The 17748-nt window shown below is 34.3% G+C and overlaps 1 pseudogene; it reads right to left on the reverse strand.

The window, feature by feature from the left end:
- Positions 1-17073: 17073 nt before the first annotated feature.
- On the reverse strand, positions 17074-17255 carry LOC128870625 (U2 spliceosomal RNA; annotated as a pseudogene).
- Positions 17256-17748: the final 493 nt, after the last annotated feature.

Consider the following 17748-nt stretch of genomic DNA (forward strand, 5'->3'; position numbering starts at 1 on the left):
TTTCTACACCAGCTCCAGCTCCAGCAGCAGCAGCATCGGCACCGACAAATACTGCTAAGCACCAACCAGGCACAGCACCCGCTCCGGTTGTAAATAAGGGAAAGAGAGCCAATGAAAAGACCAGCGATTTCAGTAACATTGGTGATTGGGCCTATGTTAATTGGTGGTAAACCCACAAATAACGAATCGAAACGCTTAACGAAGCATAAACAGCGTTCAGTGAACGCAAACAATAAAGAAGAAAACACAACAGCAACAGCAGCACCCACAACATCAGCTCCCAATAACGCTAATCAAGCAGCTCCAACAGGCAGTGCTACCACAGGTGATAAACCGTCAACAAGTCAAGCGTAAAATGAGCCTAGTAAATCTGGCAGTGGTGAAGGCAATAGTGGACCTTCGGCCACAAATGCCACAGCTGGCAACTCAAGCTCAGGATCAAATGGCACAGAGTTCAATATTTGGCTGGGTACTGACCGGGGTCTGCCCGTTAAATTAAACATTTTTATTTTGTATAGTACAGTTTACAAATCAATAAATTTGAATATAACAAATTTTACTTCTTTTTGTGTGCAATAACTATCCACGTACATAAAATTTCATCTTTACAGCATTTCAGACGTCACCAGCAGCCTCCGATGTCTCACCACAATATACCGAACGTTGGCTGACACCTCCGTCCTAAAACAATGATTGCTTATCGCAAGGGGGCCGGCATGTCTAGGCCACACCCTAATATTTAATACACATTTTTAGCCACCCTAATGGTATATTAACTGCGCCTACCGTTCCGATTGTTGCTAACCACCGTTTCCAGTCGCTGCAACGTGAAGGCCGTTAACCCTGGCATTTCCCCGCCGAACAGTTAAAACGTTTACCGTGTTAAACGTTGTTCGGCGAGGTTACTTTCACTTCAATTTTAATTGTAACTTTCACTGCGATTTTCGAATTTCAAGCATCAGGACGTGTCAGCCAGCTAAAAGGTAATTTATTATTAATTATAAATTATACTTAATATAATAATACATACATAATAATACGTAAGCAACGTATTTCTATTGCATATATATTTCTACTAGCGTACCCTCGCCCGCTTCGCTAGACGATAAATTCAATGATTTGCTGAAAGAGAATACAATTAATACGAAACAAAGCAAATTCTTTGATACAATTTCATTCGAACTTTATTGTAACACTTTTTGGTAGACAACGTTTTTGGTTTTTTCATCTTTCGCGTGAATAATGACGATGGTTTGCCAACTTGTGAGCAAGCTACATACAATTGTCCATGAGAAAAAATTGGGTATTCTAAATTAATACCGCACATTTGTAGAGACTGTCCTTGCGCCTTATTAATTCTCATAGCGAAGGCAAGGCGAATAGGAAACTGCAAACGTTTGAAATCGAATGGTAAATCCGCCGGAATCAGTGAAATTCAGGGTATCAAAATGTCTTCTCCTTTGTACTTCCCTTTCAAAATTGTTGCTTCGATAACGTTACCCATTAGCTTCTTCACAGCGAGTCTGGTACCATTGCAAAGTCGGGGCACATTACTATTGCGCAGCATAATAATCGGTGCTCCAATTTTTAATCGTAAATTATGAGGTGGTAAGCCTGGCAAATCGAGTGAGTTTAAGAATTCTGTTGGATAATTTACGACCTCATCTTGATCAGTAATAGTGTCCATTGACTTACTTATACGCAACTATGTCACCAGGTATTTGATCTAAAATAGCTGAATTTATATCATTGACGTCCTTATTTTTCCCAGCTAAAATTGCTCTTTCGCTGAGTCAATCATGGTTTTTGTAATGTTGAACTATGTTTGGAAATACACTCTGTATCAATGCCTCTTTAGACTGTGCAAAAGTGCAGAAATTGTTAGGCAATGTTATCATTCCTGTTGTTTTTGAAAAAAGGCCTTTTTTTTTGGTTAAAAAGTGTTTTTTGAAGTTTTGAAAAACACTTCGCTCTAACAAATTTCTTCTCAGTTAATTGCTGAAAATTAAATATTTTGAAAAAACTATTTTTTTTTTAATTTAACGTTTTTGAGAAAATTTTGTTCTTGAAAAAATTTCATACTTTTGTAAAAGTTTAAATTGATTTGTTAAAAAAGATTTTTTTCCGCTTTGAAAAACACCCCCTCGAAAAAATGTATTCTCTATTAATAGTGGAATATGAAATGCTTTGAAAACACCATTTTTTTTTTTAAATTTTGTTTGGTTTTCAGAAAATTTTGTTTTGAAAAAATTTCATACCCTTGAAAAAGTTTTATTTTATTTTATTTGTTTAAAATTTTTGAAATTTTTTTTTTGTAATTTTAGAAAAACACCTCTTCGAAGAAATTTCTTTTACCTTTTTGAGGAAAATTTGGTTTTGAAAAAATTTCATGCTTTCGAAATTTTTTTATTTTACTTTATTTCTTCAAAATTTTTGAAAACAATTTTTTTTATAATTTTCGAAAAACACCCCTTTGAAAAAATGTTTTCTATGTGTCATAGTGGTATTCCATTAACTTTTAGGATTATAGTCAAATACTTACAAATATCTACGCTTTCACAAATAGCAACAATAAACAAATTTCCTCAAAACCAAAAAATTTACTTTTTTTCTAAAAAAATTCTAAACAAACAACGTAATAAATTTAGAATTTTGTGTTCACGAAAAAACAGTATTGTTTTTATTGTATTAACTGAAAACCAAAATGTTGCAAAAAATCAAAACAAAACTAAATTATTTTTTTGTGTTCATTTGGTCCATATGTTCCATAAAAAGTTGATATGGTAAATAATATGCAGGGTCTGATACACGCAAATTTCCATTGACCATTATAGTGACAAAATTATCGATCACCAATTCCAACAGGATTTCAAAATCAGAGTTGGAATGAGTTGTTGTGTGGTGTACTTCTGAAAAAATGAGAAATAAACAAAATAAATCTAAAAATTCGAATTCTAACTTTATCTTGTGTATGTTCTTATTACCTTGAAGCACCATTCATTTTAAATTTTCCAAGAATTTTTTTTATCATTTCGCGTTTCTTTCCTTTTTCATTCGATTCCAACATTTGTTCATAGCCGAAAACATCGTTTGCAAACGCATTCATTTCCATATAGAATTGGTCAAAGAAAGCATTGCTCAATTGAATTGAAACATTATTTTCATAAATACTTAGGACCTTAACTAATGCACCTTGGTACATACCTAACGCAGATATTCATCGCGACCTTGACATCGATACTATTGATGAAACAATACAAAGCGCTAGCAGAAGACACATAAATAGACTATTAACGCATACAAATCCTATGATGAGAAGACTACCAAATAAAGAAAAATCTACCCAAAGTCGGCTTAACCGTCAAACACCAACAGATCTTGCAAAATCCTTGTAATCAATTGTCAACTAATCGTATATGTCATTGTTTGTTAACCACTTGTTTTTAAATAATATGTATATACTTCTTCTAAAAGAGCTTGGGGGCATTGGCCCTTTAATATCACTCTCATTCCGTCTTTTTGTAAATCAAATTACTTATTGTCTAACGACAGGTGTAATATTTTATGGAAGAAATACAAAAAAAAAAAAAAAATTTCATTCGAATCATTTGAAATTTCTGTATACAATAACGAAAAATTCAAAAAAAAGTTGTACACATAAAATGAATGTCAATTCGAAACTTACTTTAATCTAAGAATCAGGCAAGTTTTGTTTTGTACAATATTTTGATTTTTTCTTTTTTTTATATGAAGAAAATATTTAAAAGAATTTTTTTTTTGCTAAAAACCTTCCCCTAGTGGATCCCTATAATATGAAAAAAGAACGAATAAAATTGGCCTCGTATCGGCCCAAAAAAATGCGTACAAACGAACATCATTTCATTTTTATATAATTATTATATAGACTAGGTCTTTAGGCAATAAATATCCATTATATTTGAATAGGTTCAGAACCAATTATACCTGTAATGTTCCTACAGCTCGCACTCTGCATGGCCTCAATAAGATGTCGAATTCTCTCATATTAGGTTTTACATTATCGAAACTATATTTTGCTATATCTGCTCAATTAAATTGTAATTTAGATTTGGAAAACGATATTTTTGTAGTATGTAGTCAGTAACCGGCGGCCGCTGTAACAGAATGGGTTGGTGCGTGGTCGAATCTCGGCGAAACACCAAAATGAATAAATAATAAAAATTAAACTATCTGCCGTTCGAAGTCGGCTTGAAACTGTAGGTCCCTCCATTTGTGGATCTCTCCATTTGTGGATCATCATCTCTCAAAAACATCTCTCCCATTAACCGTTATCATGGCCGCTAATAATTTCACTATCGAAACAAAAACAAAGGCCTTTACGCATTGCATTCTACGCTCACACTAGAAAAGCTTTTAAGAAAAACGATATGCTTATCATGTCGTATCCGTCGCCACGTATTTTTTGTATTTGCTTTACCTTCCGCACGTTTAGTTTAAATAAATAAATTTAATATAAATTCGTTTATAAACCAAATTGCATAGTTTTATTTTTATAAACAAAATGACGGAAAACCCCTCACTTGCTGAACCAATATTGTTTTATTTCACATTTTCAAGTGCGGCATGAACTAACTTTCAATTTTCTACATAGTGATTGCTTATATTGTAAAGTGTAACTAAATTTAAGTTGCCGGATGGATGTTTCTTTAGGCCACACCCTAATATTTAATGTACATTTTTAGCCACCCTAATGGTAACTGCGCCTACCGTTCCGACTGTTGCTAACCACCGTTTCCAGTCGCTGCAACGTGAAGGCCGTTAACCCTGGCATTTCCCCGCCGAACAGTTAAAACGATTACCGTGTTAAACGTTGTTCGGCGAGGTTACTTTCACTTCAATTTTAATTGTAACTTTCACTGCGATTTTCGAATTCCAAGCATCAGGACGTGTCAGCCAGCTAAAAGGTAATTTATTATTAATTATAAATTATACTTAATATAATAATACATACATAATAATACGTAAGCAACGTATTTCTATAGCATATATATTTCTATGAACATATATATCTATTCTATGCATATATCTATGTATATACTGTAAATAAAATACTAATGACTATATACTGACACGCCTTTGTGCTTTTTATTTTTCTAAAATAGAGGCCCCACATTTCTGAACCGCCCATTGCGTCGCACTCCGATGATGACATGGTCCTTCGAGCCAGATAAAGATAAAGATTCCAATAATATGCCCAGTGCAACAGCTAACGCTGCGGGGGCAACTGCAGTGACAGCAGTTAAAAAAGAACATCAGCAGCAAAATTATGGGGTGACAGCAAAACCAAACAAATCAATAGTCAGCAGTAATGTAACACCAAAAGTCACCTCCACAGCGGCGGATAAATAATTGTTTATTTTCATGATCTTTTTTTTTAATACAAAAGCTTATTTAATATTGTTCGTTTATATTTTATCTTACCTTTATTTTGCATAACGTATGTATTTTCTTGTAATTTTTGAGTATTTTCATAACTACAAACCGGCGCAAATTTAGCAGCACTCTAAGCGCGGACAAAAATTTGCATATATATAAAATACTGTAATTACACAAAGAAAGAGAAATAAGTGAAAATGATGAAAGGAGTGCAGTTGACATAAGTTCTGTTGAACCACAAGTGCAGAAAACTCTTCGGGAATAGACGATTATAACGATTTTGTGCCGGTGGTTTCACATCATCGACGTGATCGTAAAAAACCACGTAAGGAAAAACCAACCGGACGTGAACGACAAGGTGGAAATAATAACAATGGAAATGAAAAGCTCCCCGGCGGAGGAAATGGTGCTCGAGCTGGTGGTGGCAATGGTGGTGATGGTGGTGAGGGTGGAAAAAAACAAACATAACGTAACGGGTACTGTTGAAAAGGAAGGCGATAAAAGGTATACGTCGCGTGCACGTCAACGCGGCCAAGTCGCCAAAGGACCGGAAAGATACTTCGCTCAGTGCTAGCGTAGAGAATACAAGCAGTGGAAATGAAGCAAAAAGTAGTGATGCCGAATCGCCAGCAGCTAGCGGTAATGGTGCTGCAGCAGCTCCAGCACCTCAACTGAAGAAATACGTGGCTGCACCTCCACCGAAGGTCAACGCCTGGAAGATATCTAAACAATCATCCAGCAACAACACAACCACAACAGGTTCGACGCCTTTAGAAAAACGTGTTTTACAACCTAAAAAGCCGATTGCACAGCAGCAATCACAGGAACCGAAAGTAGCCGACAATAATCCAGATAGTACTCAGGCGCATACTAATCGAATTGGTGATAGCAATCAAAATAACATTGAAAGCAGCGAAATCAGCACCACCAAAGTCGCAGCTCAAGACGAAGTTATAACAACAACAGCAGCAGCAGCGCCAATTTCTACACCAGCTCCAGCTCCAGCAGCAGCAGCAGCAGCATCGGCACCGACAAATACTGCTAAGCACCAACCAGGCACAGCACCCGCTCCGGTTGTAAATAAGGGAAAGAGAGCCAATGAAAAGACCAGCGATTTCAGTAACATTGGTGATTGGGCCTATGTTAATTGGTGGTAAACCCACAAATAACGAATCGAAACGCTTAACGAAGCATAAACAGCGTTCAGTGAACGCAAACAATAAAGAAGAAAACACAACAGCAACAGCAGCACCCACAACATCAGCTCCCAATAACGCTAATCAAGCAGCTCCAACAGGCAGTGCTACCACAGGTGATAAACCGTCAACAAGTCAAGCGTAAAATGAGCCTAGTAAATCTGGCAGTGGTGAAGGCAATAGTGGACCTTCGGCCACAAATGCCACAGCTGGCAACTCAAGCTCAGGATCAAATGGCACAGAGTTCAATATTTGGCTGGGTACTGACCGGGGTCTGCCCGTTAAATTAAACATTTTTATTTTGTATAGTACAGTTTACAAATCAATAAATTTGAATATAACAAATTTTACTTCTTTTTGTGTGCAATAACTATCCACGTACATAAAATTTCATCTTTACAGCATTTCAGACGTCACCAGCAGCCTCCGATGTCTCACCACAATATACCGAACGTTGGCTGACACCTCCGTCCTAAAACAATGATTGCTTATCGCAAGGGGGCCGGCATGTCTAGGCCACACCCTAATATTTAATATACATTTTTAGCCACCCTAATGGTAACTGCGCCTACCGTTCCGATTGTTGCTAACCACCGTTTCCAGTCGCTGCAACGTGAAGGCCGTTAACCCTGGCATTTCCCCGCCGAACAGTTAAAACGTTTACCGTGTTAAACGTTGTTCGGCGAGGTTACTTTCACTTCAATTTTAATTGTAACTTTCACTGCGATTTTCGAATTTCAAGCATCAGGACGTGTCAGCCAGCTAAAAGGTAATTTATTATTAATTATAAATTATACTTAATATAATAATACATACATAATAATACGTAAGCAACGTATTTCTATTGCATATATATTTCTATGAACATATATATCTATTCTATGCATATATCTATGTATATACTGTAAATAAAATACTAATGACTATATACTGACACGCCTTTGTGCTTTTTATTTTTCTAAAATAGAGGCCCCACATTTCTGAACCGCCCATTGCGTCGCACTCCGATGATGACATGGTCCTTCGAGCCAGATAAAGATAAAGATTCCAATAATATGCCCAGTGCAACAGCTAACGCTGCGGGGGCAACTGCAGTGACAGCAGTTAAAAAAGAACATCAGCAGCAAAATTATGGGGTGACAGCAAAACCAAACAAATCAATAGTCAGCAGTAATGTAACACCAAAAGTCACCTCCACAGCGGCGGATAAATAATTGTTTATTTTCATGATCTTTTTTTTTAATACAAAAGCTTATTTAATATTGTTCGTTTATATTTTATCTTACCTTTATTTTGCATAACGTATGTATTTTCTTGTAATTTTTGAGTATTTTCATAACTACAAACCGGCGCAAATTTAGCAGCACTCTAAGCGCGGACAAAAATTTGCATATATATAAAATACTGTAATTACACAAAGAAAGAGAAATAAGTGAAAATGATGAAAGGAGTGCAGTTGACATAAGTTCTGTTGAACCACAAGTGCAGAAAACTCTTCGGAAATAGACGATTATAACGATTTTGTGCCGGTGGTTTCACATCATCGACGTGATCGTAAAAAACCACGTAAGGAAAAACCAACCGGACGTGAACGACAAGGTGGAAATAATAACAATGGAAATGAAAAGCTCCCCGGCGGAGGTGCTCGAGCTGGTGGTGGCAATGGTGGTGATGGTGGTGAGGGTGGAAAAAAACAAACATAACGTAACGGGTACTGTTGAAAAGGAAGGCGATAAAAGGTATACGTCGCGTGCACGTCAACGCGGCCAAGTCGCCAAAGGTCCGGAAAGATACTTCGCTCAGTGCTAGCGTAGAGAATACAAGCAGTGGAAATGAAGCAAAAAGTAGTGATGCCGAATCGCCTGCAGCTAGCGGTAATGGTGCTGCAGCAGCTCCAGCACCTCAACTGAAGAAATACGTGGCTGCACCTCCACCGAAGGTCAACGCCTGGAAGATATCTAAACAATCATCCAGCAACAACACAACCACAACAGGTTCGACGCCTTTAGAAAAACGTGTTTTACAACCTAAAAAGCCGATTGCACAGCAGCAATCACAGGAACCGAAAGTAGCCGACAATAATCCAGATAGTACTCAGGCGCATACTAATCGAATTGGTGATAGCAATCAAAATAACATTGAAAGCAGCGAAATCAGCACCACCAAAGTCGCAGCTCAAGACGAAGTTATAACAACAACAGCAGCAGCAGCATCGGCACCGACAAATACTGCTAAGCACCAACCAGACACAGCACCCGCTCCGGTTGTAAATAAGGGAAAGAGAGCCAATGAAAAGACCAGCGATTTCAGTAACATTGGTGATTGGGCCTATGTTAATTGGTGGTAAACCCACAAATAACGAATCGAAACGCTTAACGAAGCATAAACAGCGTTCAGTGAACGCAAACAATAAAGAAGAAAACACAACAGCAACAGCAGCACCCACAACATCAGCTCCCAATAACGCTAATCAAGCAGCTCCAACAGGCAGTGCTACCACAGGTGATAAACCGTCAACAAGTCAAGCGTAAAATGAGCCTAGTAAATCTGGCAGTGGTGAAGGCAATAGTGGACCTTCGGCCACAAATGCCACAGCTGGCAACTCAAGCTCAGGATCAAATGGCACAGAGTTCAATATTTGGCTGGGTACTGACCGGGGTCTGCCCGTTAAATTAAACATTTTTATTTTGTGTAGTACAGTTTACAAATCAATAAATTTTAATATAACAAATTTTACTTCTTTTTGTGTGCAATAACTATCCACGTACATAAAATTTCATCTTTACAGCATTTCAGACGTCACCAGCAGCCTCCGATGTCTCACCACAATATACCGAACGTTGGCTGACACCTCCGTCCTAAAACAATGATTGCTTATCGCAAGGGGGCCGGCATGTTTAGGCCACACCCTAATATTTAATATACATTTTTAGCCACCCTAATGGTAACTGCGCCTACCGTTCCGATTGTTGCTAACCACCGTTTCCAGTCGCTGCAACGTGAAGGCCGTTAACCCTGGCATTTCCCCGCCGAACAGTTAAAACGTTTACCGTGTTAAACGTTGTTCGGCGAGGTTACTTTCACTTCAATTTTAATTGTAACTTTCACTGCGATTTTCGAATTTCAAGCATCAGGACGTGTCAGCCAGCTAAAAGGTAATTTATTATTAATTATAAATTATACTTAATATAATAATACATACATAATAATACGTAAGCAACGTATTTCTATTGCATATATATTTCTACTAGCGTACCCTCGCCCGCTTCGCTAGACGATAAATTCAATGATTTGCTGAAAGAGAATACAATTAATACGAAACAAAGCAAATTCTTTGATACAATTTCATTCGAACTTTATTGTAACACTTTTTGGTAGACAACGTTTTTGGTTTTTTCATCTTTCGCGTGAATAATGACGATGGTTTGCCAACTCGTGAGCAAGCTACATACAATTGTCCATGAGAAAAAATTGGGTATTCTAAATTAATACCGCACATTTGTAGAGACTGTCCTTGCGCCTTATTAATTCTCATAGCGAAGGCAAGGCGAATAGGAAACTGCAAACGTTTGAAATCGAATGGTAAATCCGCCGGAATCAGTGAAATTCAGGGTATCAAAATGTCTTCTCCTTTGTACTTCCCTTTCAAAATTGTTGCTTCGATAACGTTACCCATTAGCTTCTTCACAGCGAGTCTGGTATCGTTGCAAAGTCGGGGCACATTACTATTGCGCAGCATAATAATCGGTGCTCCAATTTTTAATCGTAAATTATGAGGTGGTAAGCCTGGCAAATCGAGTGAGTTTAAGAATTCAGTTGGATAATTTACGACCTCATCTTGATCAGTAATAGTGTCCATTGACTTACTTATACGCAACTATGTCACCAGGTATTTGATCTAAAATAGCTGAATTTATATCATTGACGCCCTTATTTTTCCCAGCTAAAATTGCTCTTTCGCTGAGCCAATCATGGTTTTTGTAATGTTGAACTATGTTTGGAAATACACTCTGTATCAATGCCTCTTTAGACTGTGCAAAAGTGCAGAAATTGTTAGGCAATGTTATCATTCCTGTTTTTTTGAAAAAAGGTTTATTTTTTTGGTTAAAAAGTGTTTTTTGAAGTTTTGAAAAACACTTCGCTCTAACAAATTTCTTCTCAGTTAATTGCTGAAAATTAAATATTTTGAAAAAACTATTTTTTTTTTAATTTGACGTTTTTGAGAAAATTTTGTTCTTGAAAAAATTTCATACTTTTGTAAAAGTTTAAATTGATTTGTTAAAAAAGATTTTTTTCCGCTTTGAAAAACACCCCCTCGAAAAATGTATTCTCTATTAATAGTGGAATATGAAATGCTTTGAAAACACCATTTTTTTTTTTTAATTTTGTTTGGTTTTCAGAAAATTTTGTTTTGAAAAAATATCATACCCTTGAAAAAGTTTTATTTTATTTTATTTGTTTAAAATTTTTGAAATTTTTTTTTTGTAATTTTAGAAAAACACCTCTTCGAAGAAATTTCTTTTACCTTTTTGAGGAAAATTTGGTTTTGAAAAAATTTCATGCTTTCGAAATTTTTTTATTTTACTTTATTTCTTCAAAATTTTTGAAAATAATTTTTTTTATAATTTTCGAAAAACACCCCTTTGAAAAAATGTTTTCTATGTGTCATAGTGGTAACTTTTAGGATTATAGTCAAATACTTACAAATATCTACGCTTTCACAAATAGCAACAATAAACAAATTTCCTCAAAACCAAAAAATTTACTTTTTTTCTAAAAAAATTCTAAACAAACAACGTAATAAATTTAGAATTTAGTGTTCACGAAAAAACAGTATTGTTTTTATTGTATTAACTGAAAACCAAAATGTTGCAAAAAATCAAAACAAAACTAAATTATTTTTTTGTGTTCATTTGGTCCATATGTTCCATAAAAAGTTGATATGGTAAATAATATGCAGGGTCTGATACACGCAAATTTCCATTGACCATTATAGTGACAAAATTATCGATCACCAATTCCAACAGGATTTCAAAATCAGAGTTGGAATGAGTTGTTGTGTGGTGTACTTCTGAAAAAATTAGAAATAAACAAAATAAATCTAAAAATTCGAATTCTAACTTTATCTTGTGTATGTTCTTATTACCTTGAAGCACCATTCATTTTAAATTTTCCAAGAATTTTTTTTATCATTTCGCGTTTCTTTCCTTTTTCATTCGATTCCAACATTTGTTCATAGCCGAAAACATCGTTTGCAAACGAATTCATTTCCATATAGAATTGGTCAAAGAAAGCATTGCTCAATTGAATTGAAACATTATTTTCATAAATACTTAGGACCTTAACTAATGCACCTTGGTACATACATACCTAACGCAGATATTCATCGCGACCTTGACATCGATACTATTGATGAAACAATACAAAGCGCTAGCAGAAGACACATAAATAGACTATTAACGCATACAAATCCTATGATGAGAAGACTACCAAATAAAGAAAAATCTACCCAAAGTCGGCTTAACCGTCAAACACCAACAGATCTTGCAAAATCCTTGTAATCAATTGTCAACTAATCGTATATGTCATTGTTTGTTAACCACTTGTTTTTAAATAATATGTATATACTTCTTCTAAAAGAGCTTGGGGGCATTGGCCCTTCAATATCACTCTCATTCCGTCTTTTTGTAAATCAAATTACTTATTGTCTAACGACAGGTGTAATATTTTATGGAAGAAATAAAAAAAAAAAAAAAATTTCATTCGAATCATTTGAAATTTCTGTATACAATAACGAAAAATTCAAAAAACGTTGTACACATAAAATGAAAGTCGATTCGAAACTTACTTTAATCTAAGAATCAGGCACGTTTTGTTTTGTACAATATTTTGATTTTTTCTTTTTTTTATATGAAGAAAATATTTAAAAGAAATTTTTTTTTGCTAAAAACCTTCCCCTAGTGGATCCCTATAATATGAAAAAAGAACGAATAAAATTGGCCTCGTATCGGCCCAAAAAAATGCGTACAAACGAACATCATTTCATTTTTATATATATAGACTAGGTCTTTAGGCAATACATATCCATTATATTTGAATAGGTTCAGAACCAATTATACCTGTAATGTTCCTACAGCTCGCACTCTGCATGGCCTCAATAAGATGTCGAATTCTCTCATATTAGGTTTTACATTATCGAAACTATATTTTGCTATATCTGCTCAATTAAATTGTAATTTAGATTTGGAAAACGATATTTTTGTAGTATGTAGTCAGTAACCGGCGGCCGCTGTAACAGAATGGGTTGGTGCGTGGTCGAATCTCGGCGAAACACCAAAATGAATAAATAATAAAAATAAAACTATCTGCCGTTCGAAGTCGGCTTGAAACTGTAGGTCCCTCCATTTGTGGATCTCTCCATTTGTGGATCATCATCTCTCAAAAACATCTCTCCCATTAACCGTTATCATGGCCGCTAATAATTTCACTATCGAAACAAAAACAAAGGCCTTTACGCATTGCATTCTACGCTCACACTAGAAAAGCTTTTAAGAAAAACGATATGCTTATCATGTCGTATCCGTCGCCACGTATTTTTTGTATTTGCTTTACCTTCCGCACGTTTAGTTTAAATAAATAAATTTAATATAAATTCGTTTATAAACCAAATTGCATAGTTTTATTTTTATAAACAAAATGACGGAAAACCCCTCACTTGCTGAACCAATATTGTTTTATTTCACATTTTCAAGTGCGGCATGAACTAACTTTCAATTTTCTACATTGTGATTGCTGATATTGTAAAGTGTAACTAAATTTAAGTTGCCGGATGGATGTTTCTTTAGGCCACACCCTAATATTTAATGTACATTTTTAGCCACCCTAATGGTAACTGCGCCTACCGTTTCTACTAGCGTACCCTCGCCCGCTTCGCTAGACGATAAATTCAATGATTTGCTGAAAGAGAATACAATTAATACGAAACAAAGCAAATTCTTTGATACAATTTCATTCGAACTTTATTGTAACACTTTTTGGTAGACAACGTTTTTGGTTTTTTCATCTTTCGCGTGAATAATGACGATGGTTTGCCAACTCGTGAGCAAGCTACATACAATTGTCCATGAGAAAAAATTGGGTATTCTAAATTAATACCGCACATTTGTAGAGACTGTCCTTGCGCCTTATTAATTCTCATAGCGAAGGCAAGGCGAATAGGAAACTGCAAACGTTTGAAATCGAATGGTAAATCCGCCGGAATCAGTGAAATTCAGGGTATCAAAATGTCTTCTCCTTTGTACTTCCCTTTCAAAATTGTTGCTTCGATAACGTTACCCATTAGCTTCTTCACAGCGAGTCTGGTATCGTTGCAAAGTCGGGGCACATTACTATTGCGCAGCATAATAATCGGTGCTCCAATTTGTAATCGTAAATTATGAGGTGGTAAGCCTGGCAAATCGAGTGAGTTTAAGAATTCAGTTGGATAATTTACGACCTCATCTTGATCAGTAATAGTGTCCATTGACTTACTTATACGCAACTATGTCACCAGGTATTTGATCTAAAATAGCTGAATTTATATCATTGACGCCCTTATTTTTCCCAGCTAAAATTGCTCTTTCGCTGAGCCAATCATGGTTTTTGTAATGTTGAACTATGTTTGGAAATACACTCTGCATCAATGCCTCTTTAGACTGTGCAAAAGTGCAGAAATTGTTAGGCAATGTTATCATTCCTGTTTTTTTGAAAAAAGGTTTATTTTTTTGGTTAAAAAGTGTTTTTTGAAGTTTTGAAAAACACTTCGCTCTAACAAATTTCTTCTCAGTTAATTGCTGAAAATTAAATATTTTGAAAAAACTATTTTTTTTTTTAATTTAACGTTTTTGAGAAAATTTTGTTCTTGAAAAAATTTCATACTTTTGTAAAAGTTTAAATTGATTTGTTAAAAAAGATTTTTTTCCGCTTTGAAAAACACCCCCTCGACAAAATGTATTCTCAATTAATAGTGGAATATGAAATACTTTGAAAACACCATTTTTTTTTTAATTTTGTTTGGTTTTCAGAAAATTTTGTTTTGAAAAAATTTCATACCCTTGAAAAAGTTTTATTTTATTTTATTTGTTTAAAATTTTTGAAATTTTTTTTTTTGTAATTTTAGAAAAACACCTCTTCGTTGCTTTCGAAATTTTTTTATTTTACTTTATTTCTTCAAAATTTTTGAAAACAATTTTTTTTATAATTTTCGAAAAACACCCCTTTGAAAAAATGTTTTCTATGTGTCATAGTGGTATTCCATTAACTTTTAGGATTATAGTCAAATACTTACAAATATCTACGCTTTCACAAATAGCAACAATAAACAAATTTCCTCAAAACCAAAAAATTTACTTTTTTTCTAAAAAAATTCTAAACAAGCAGCGTAATAAATTTAGAATTTTGTGTTCACGAAAAAACAGTATTGTTTTTATTGTATTAACTGAAAACCAAAATGTTGCAAAAAATCAAAACAAAACTAAATTATTTTTTTGTGTTCATTTGGTCCATATGTTCCATAAAAAGTTGATATGGTAAATAATATGCAGGGTCTGATACACGCAAATTTCCATTGACCATTATAGTGACAAAATTATCGATCACCAATTCCAACAGGATTTCAAAATCAGAGTTGGAATGAGTTGTTGTGTGGTGTACTTCTGAAAAAATTAGAAGTAAACAAAATAAATCTAAAAATTCGAATTCTAACTTTATCTTGTGTATGTTCTTATTACCTTGAAGCACCATTCATTTTAAATTTTCCAAGAATTTTTTTTATCATTTCGCGTTTCTTTCCTTTTTCATTCGATTCCAACATTTGTTCATAGCCGAAAACATCGTTTGCAAACGAATTCATTTCCATATAGAATTGGTCAAAGAAAGCATTGCTCAATTGAATTGAAACATTATTTTCATAAATACTTAGGACCTTAACTAATGCACCTTGGTACATACATACCTAACGCAGATATTCATCGCGACCTTGACATCGATACTATTGATGAAACAATACAAAGCGCTAGCAGAAGACACATAAATAGACTATTAACGCATACAAATCCTATGATGAGAAGACTACCAAATAAAGAAAAATCTACCCAAAGTCGGCTTAACCGTCAAACACCAACAGATCTTGCAAAATCCTTGTAATCAATTGTCAACTAATCGTATATGTCATTGTTTGTTAACCACTTGTTTTTAAATAATATGTATATATTTCTTCTAAATGAGCTTGGGGCATTGGCCCTTCAATATTACTCTCATTCCATGTTTTTGTAAATCAAATTACTTATTGTCTAACGACAGGTGTAATATTTTATGGAAGAAATAAAAAAAAAATAAAAAATTTTCATTCGAATCATTTGAAATTTCTGTATACAATAACGAAAAATTCAAAAAACGTTGTACACATAAAATGAAAGTCGATTCGAAACTTACTTTAATCTAAGAATCGAGCAAGTTTTGTTTTGTACAATATTTTGATTTTTTCTTTTTTTTATATGAAGAAAATATTTAAAAGAAATTTTTTTTTGCTAAAAACCTTCCCCTAGTGGATCCCTATAATATGAAAACAGAACGAATAAAATTGGCCTCGTATCGGCCTAAAAAAATGCGTACAAACGAACATCATTTCATATATATAGATGACTCTCATCATCAGTAAAAAAAAATTTTGCGTTTTATAAAAATTTGGGACTGGTATCCGAAAAGTATGTTACACAAAACTTTTTTGCCTTCAGGCTTACTTGATATGTAGTAGTTTTAAAATGACAAAATGGTGCTCTTATAAAAGTTACCGTTATTTCGCAACCTATGAGTATGCTAAATGTAATTAATTTAAAATAGAATTTAATAGACAAATTGTAGCTTTCATCTTCAATAAAAGAAGTATTTTTCGCATTTTAGAAAAATTCTATGACTGGTATCCTAAAAGTATGCTAAATAGAAATGGTTTACCTCTAGTTTTACTTGAAATATATAAGACTAAGATATCAAAATACAGGTAGTGCTTTTATGCTGCTCAATAAAAAAAAAAAAAAAAAATACCAGTCTAACGGTTAGACGGGATAGAAGTGAAACCTTCCGTAAGACAAACTGAGAGAGAATAAGACGAAAGCAGCATTAGGAGCGGGATAATTATAGGTTCATTATAATATTATATTGCTCTAAAGTTCATATTTTATTTTCTTCATTTTATTTCATTCATCCTCAATGTTTTCAATTTCAACAAATGATATGAGTGGCTTATGATAGATAAAATATGATACAAATGCTTTGGTTTCGATGTTGTCAAAAAAAATACCCAAACGGACCGAAGAAACAGACTTACAAATTGCTTCCATTTTCGTCTACTTGTATTCATATAAAAATGTATGTCTCTTCCCATCAAAGCTAAATGTATTAGTATATTTCTTTTTGTATTTATTCAATAATTTGGGCCGAAATCCCGCCGGTACTGCAATACCGGGCCAACCCGTGGCACAGGTGGAATAAGCCCCTAAAACACTCCGCCCATTTACAAAAAATCAGTTTAACATTTGTTGTCCTCCGATGGAGGATCTATCAGATGTTAAGCTGATAAGAACAGATAAAGTGGGCTTCAAGACCGTTTTGCACGTGAGGACATTTCCCTCGGGGTGATATAAAAAAAAAAAAAAAAAAAAATTCCGCACTATTTTCGAGAGTGACGGTTCAATAGATATATTAAAATCAGCTTAATATTTGTTGTCCTCCAATGGAGGATCTATCTATCTATGTTAAGCTGATACCAGAGAATGTTAATGCAATGAGAAGGTGCAAATGTTACTGTGAGCTTTTTTTAGTACAATTGAGATTTGAAAGATTTGTAGTAAGGTCATTTAGCACACCGAGTTTATAGACACCTCACTGACTTTTGCCCACACAAAAATTAGAAACACCACACATCTTTCACCTCAACACACAACACATTTCTCACCTCGACATTAAACCAATTAAATTTGTACTATTTTCGTATTTTTGAAATAATAAGCGAATACGTAAAATTTATTACATAACTTTTTTTTTTTTTCAATCACATTCAAAAAAAAAAAAACGATTTTAAAAAATAAAATTTATAAAAAAA

The sequence above is a fragment of the Anastrepha ludens genome, chromosome Y (assembly GCF_028408465.1).
Source record: "Anastrepha ludens isolate Willacy chromosome Y, idAnaLude1.1, whole genome shotgun sequence".
In the NCBI taxonomy this organism is placed as follows: Eukaryota; Metazoa; Arthropoda; class Insecta; order Diptera; family Tephritidae; genus Anastrepha; species Anastrepha ludens.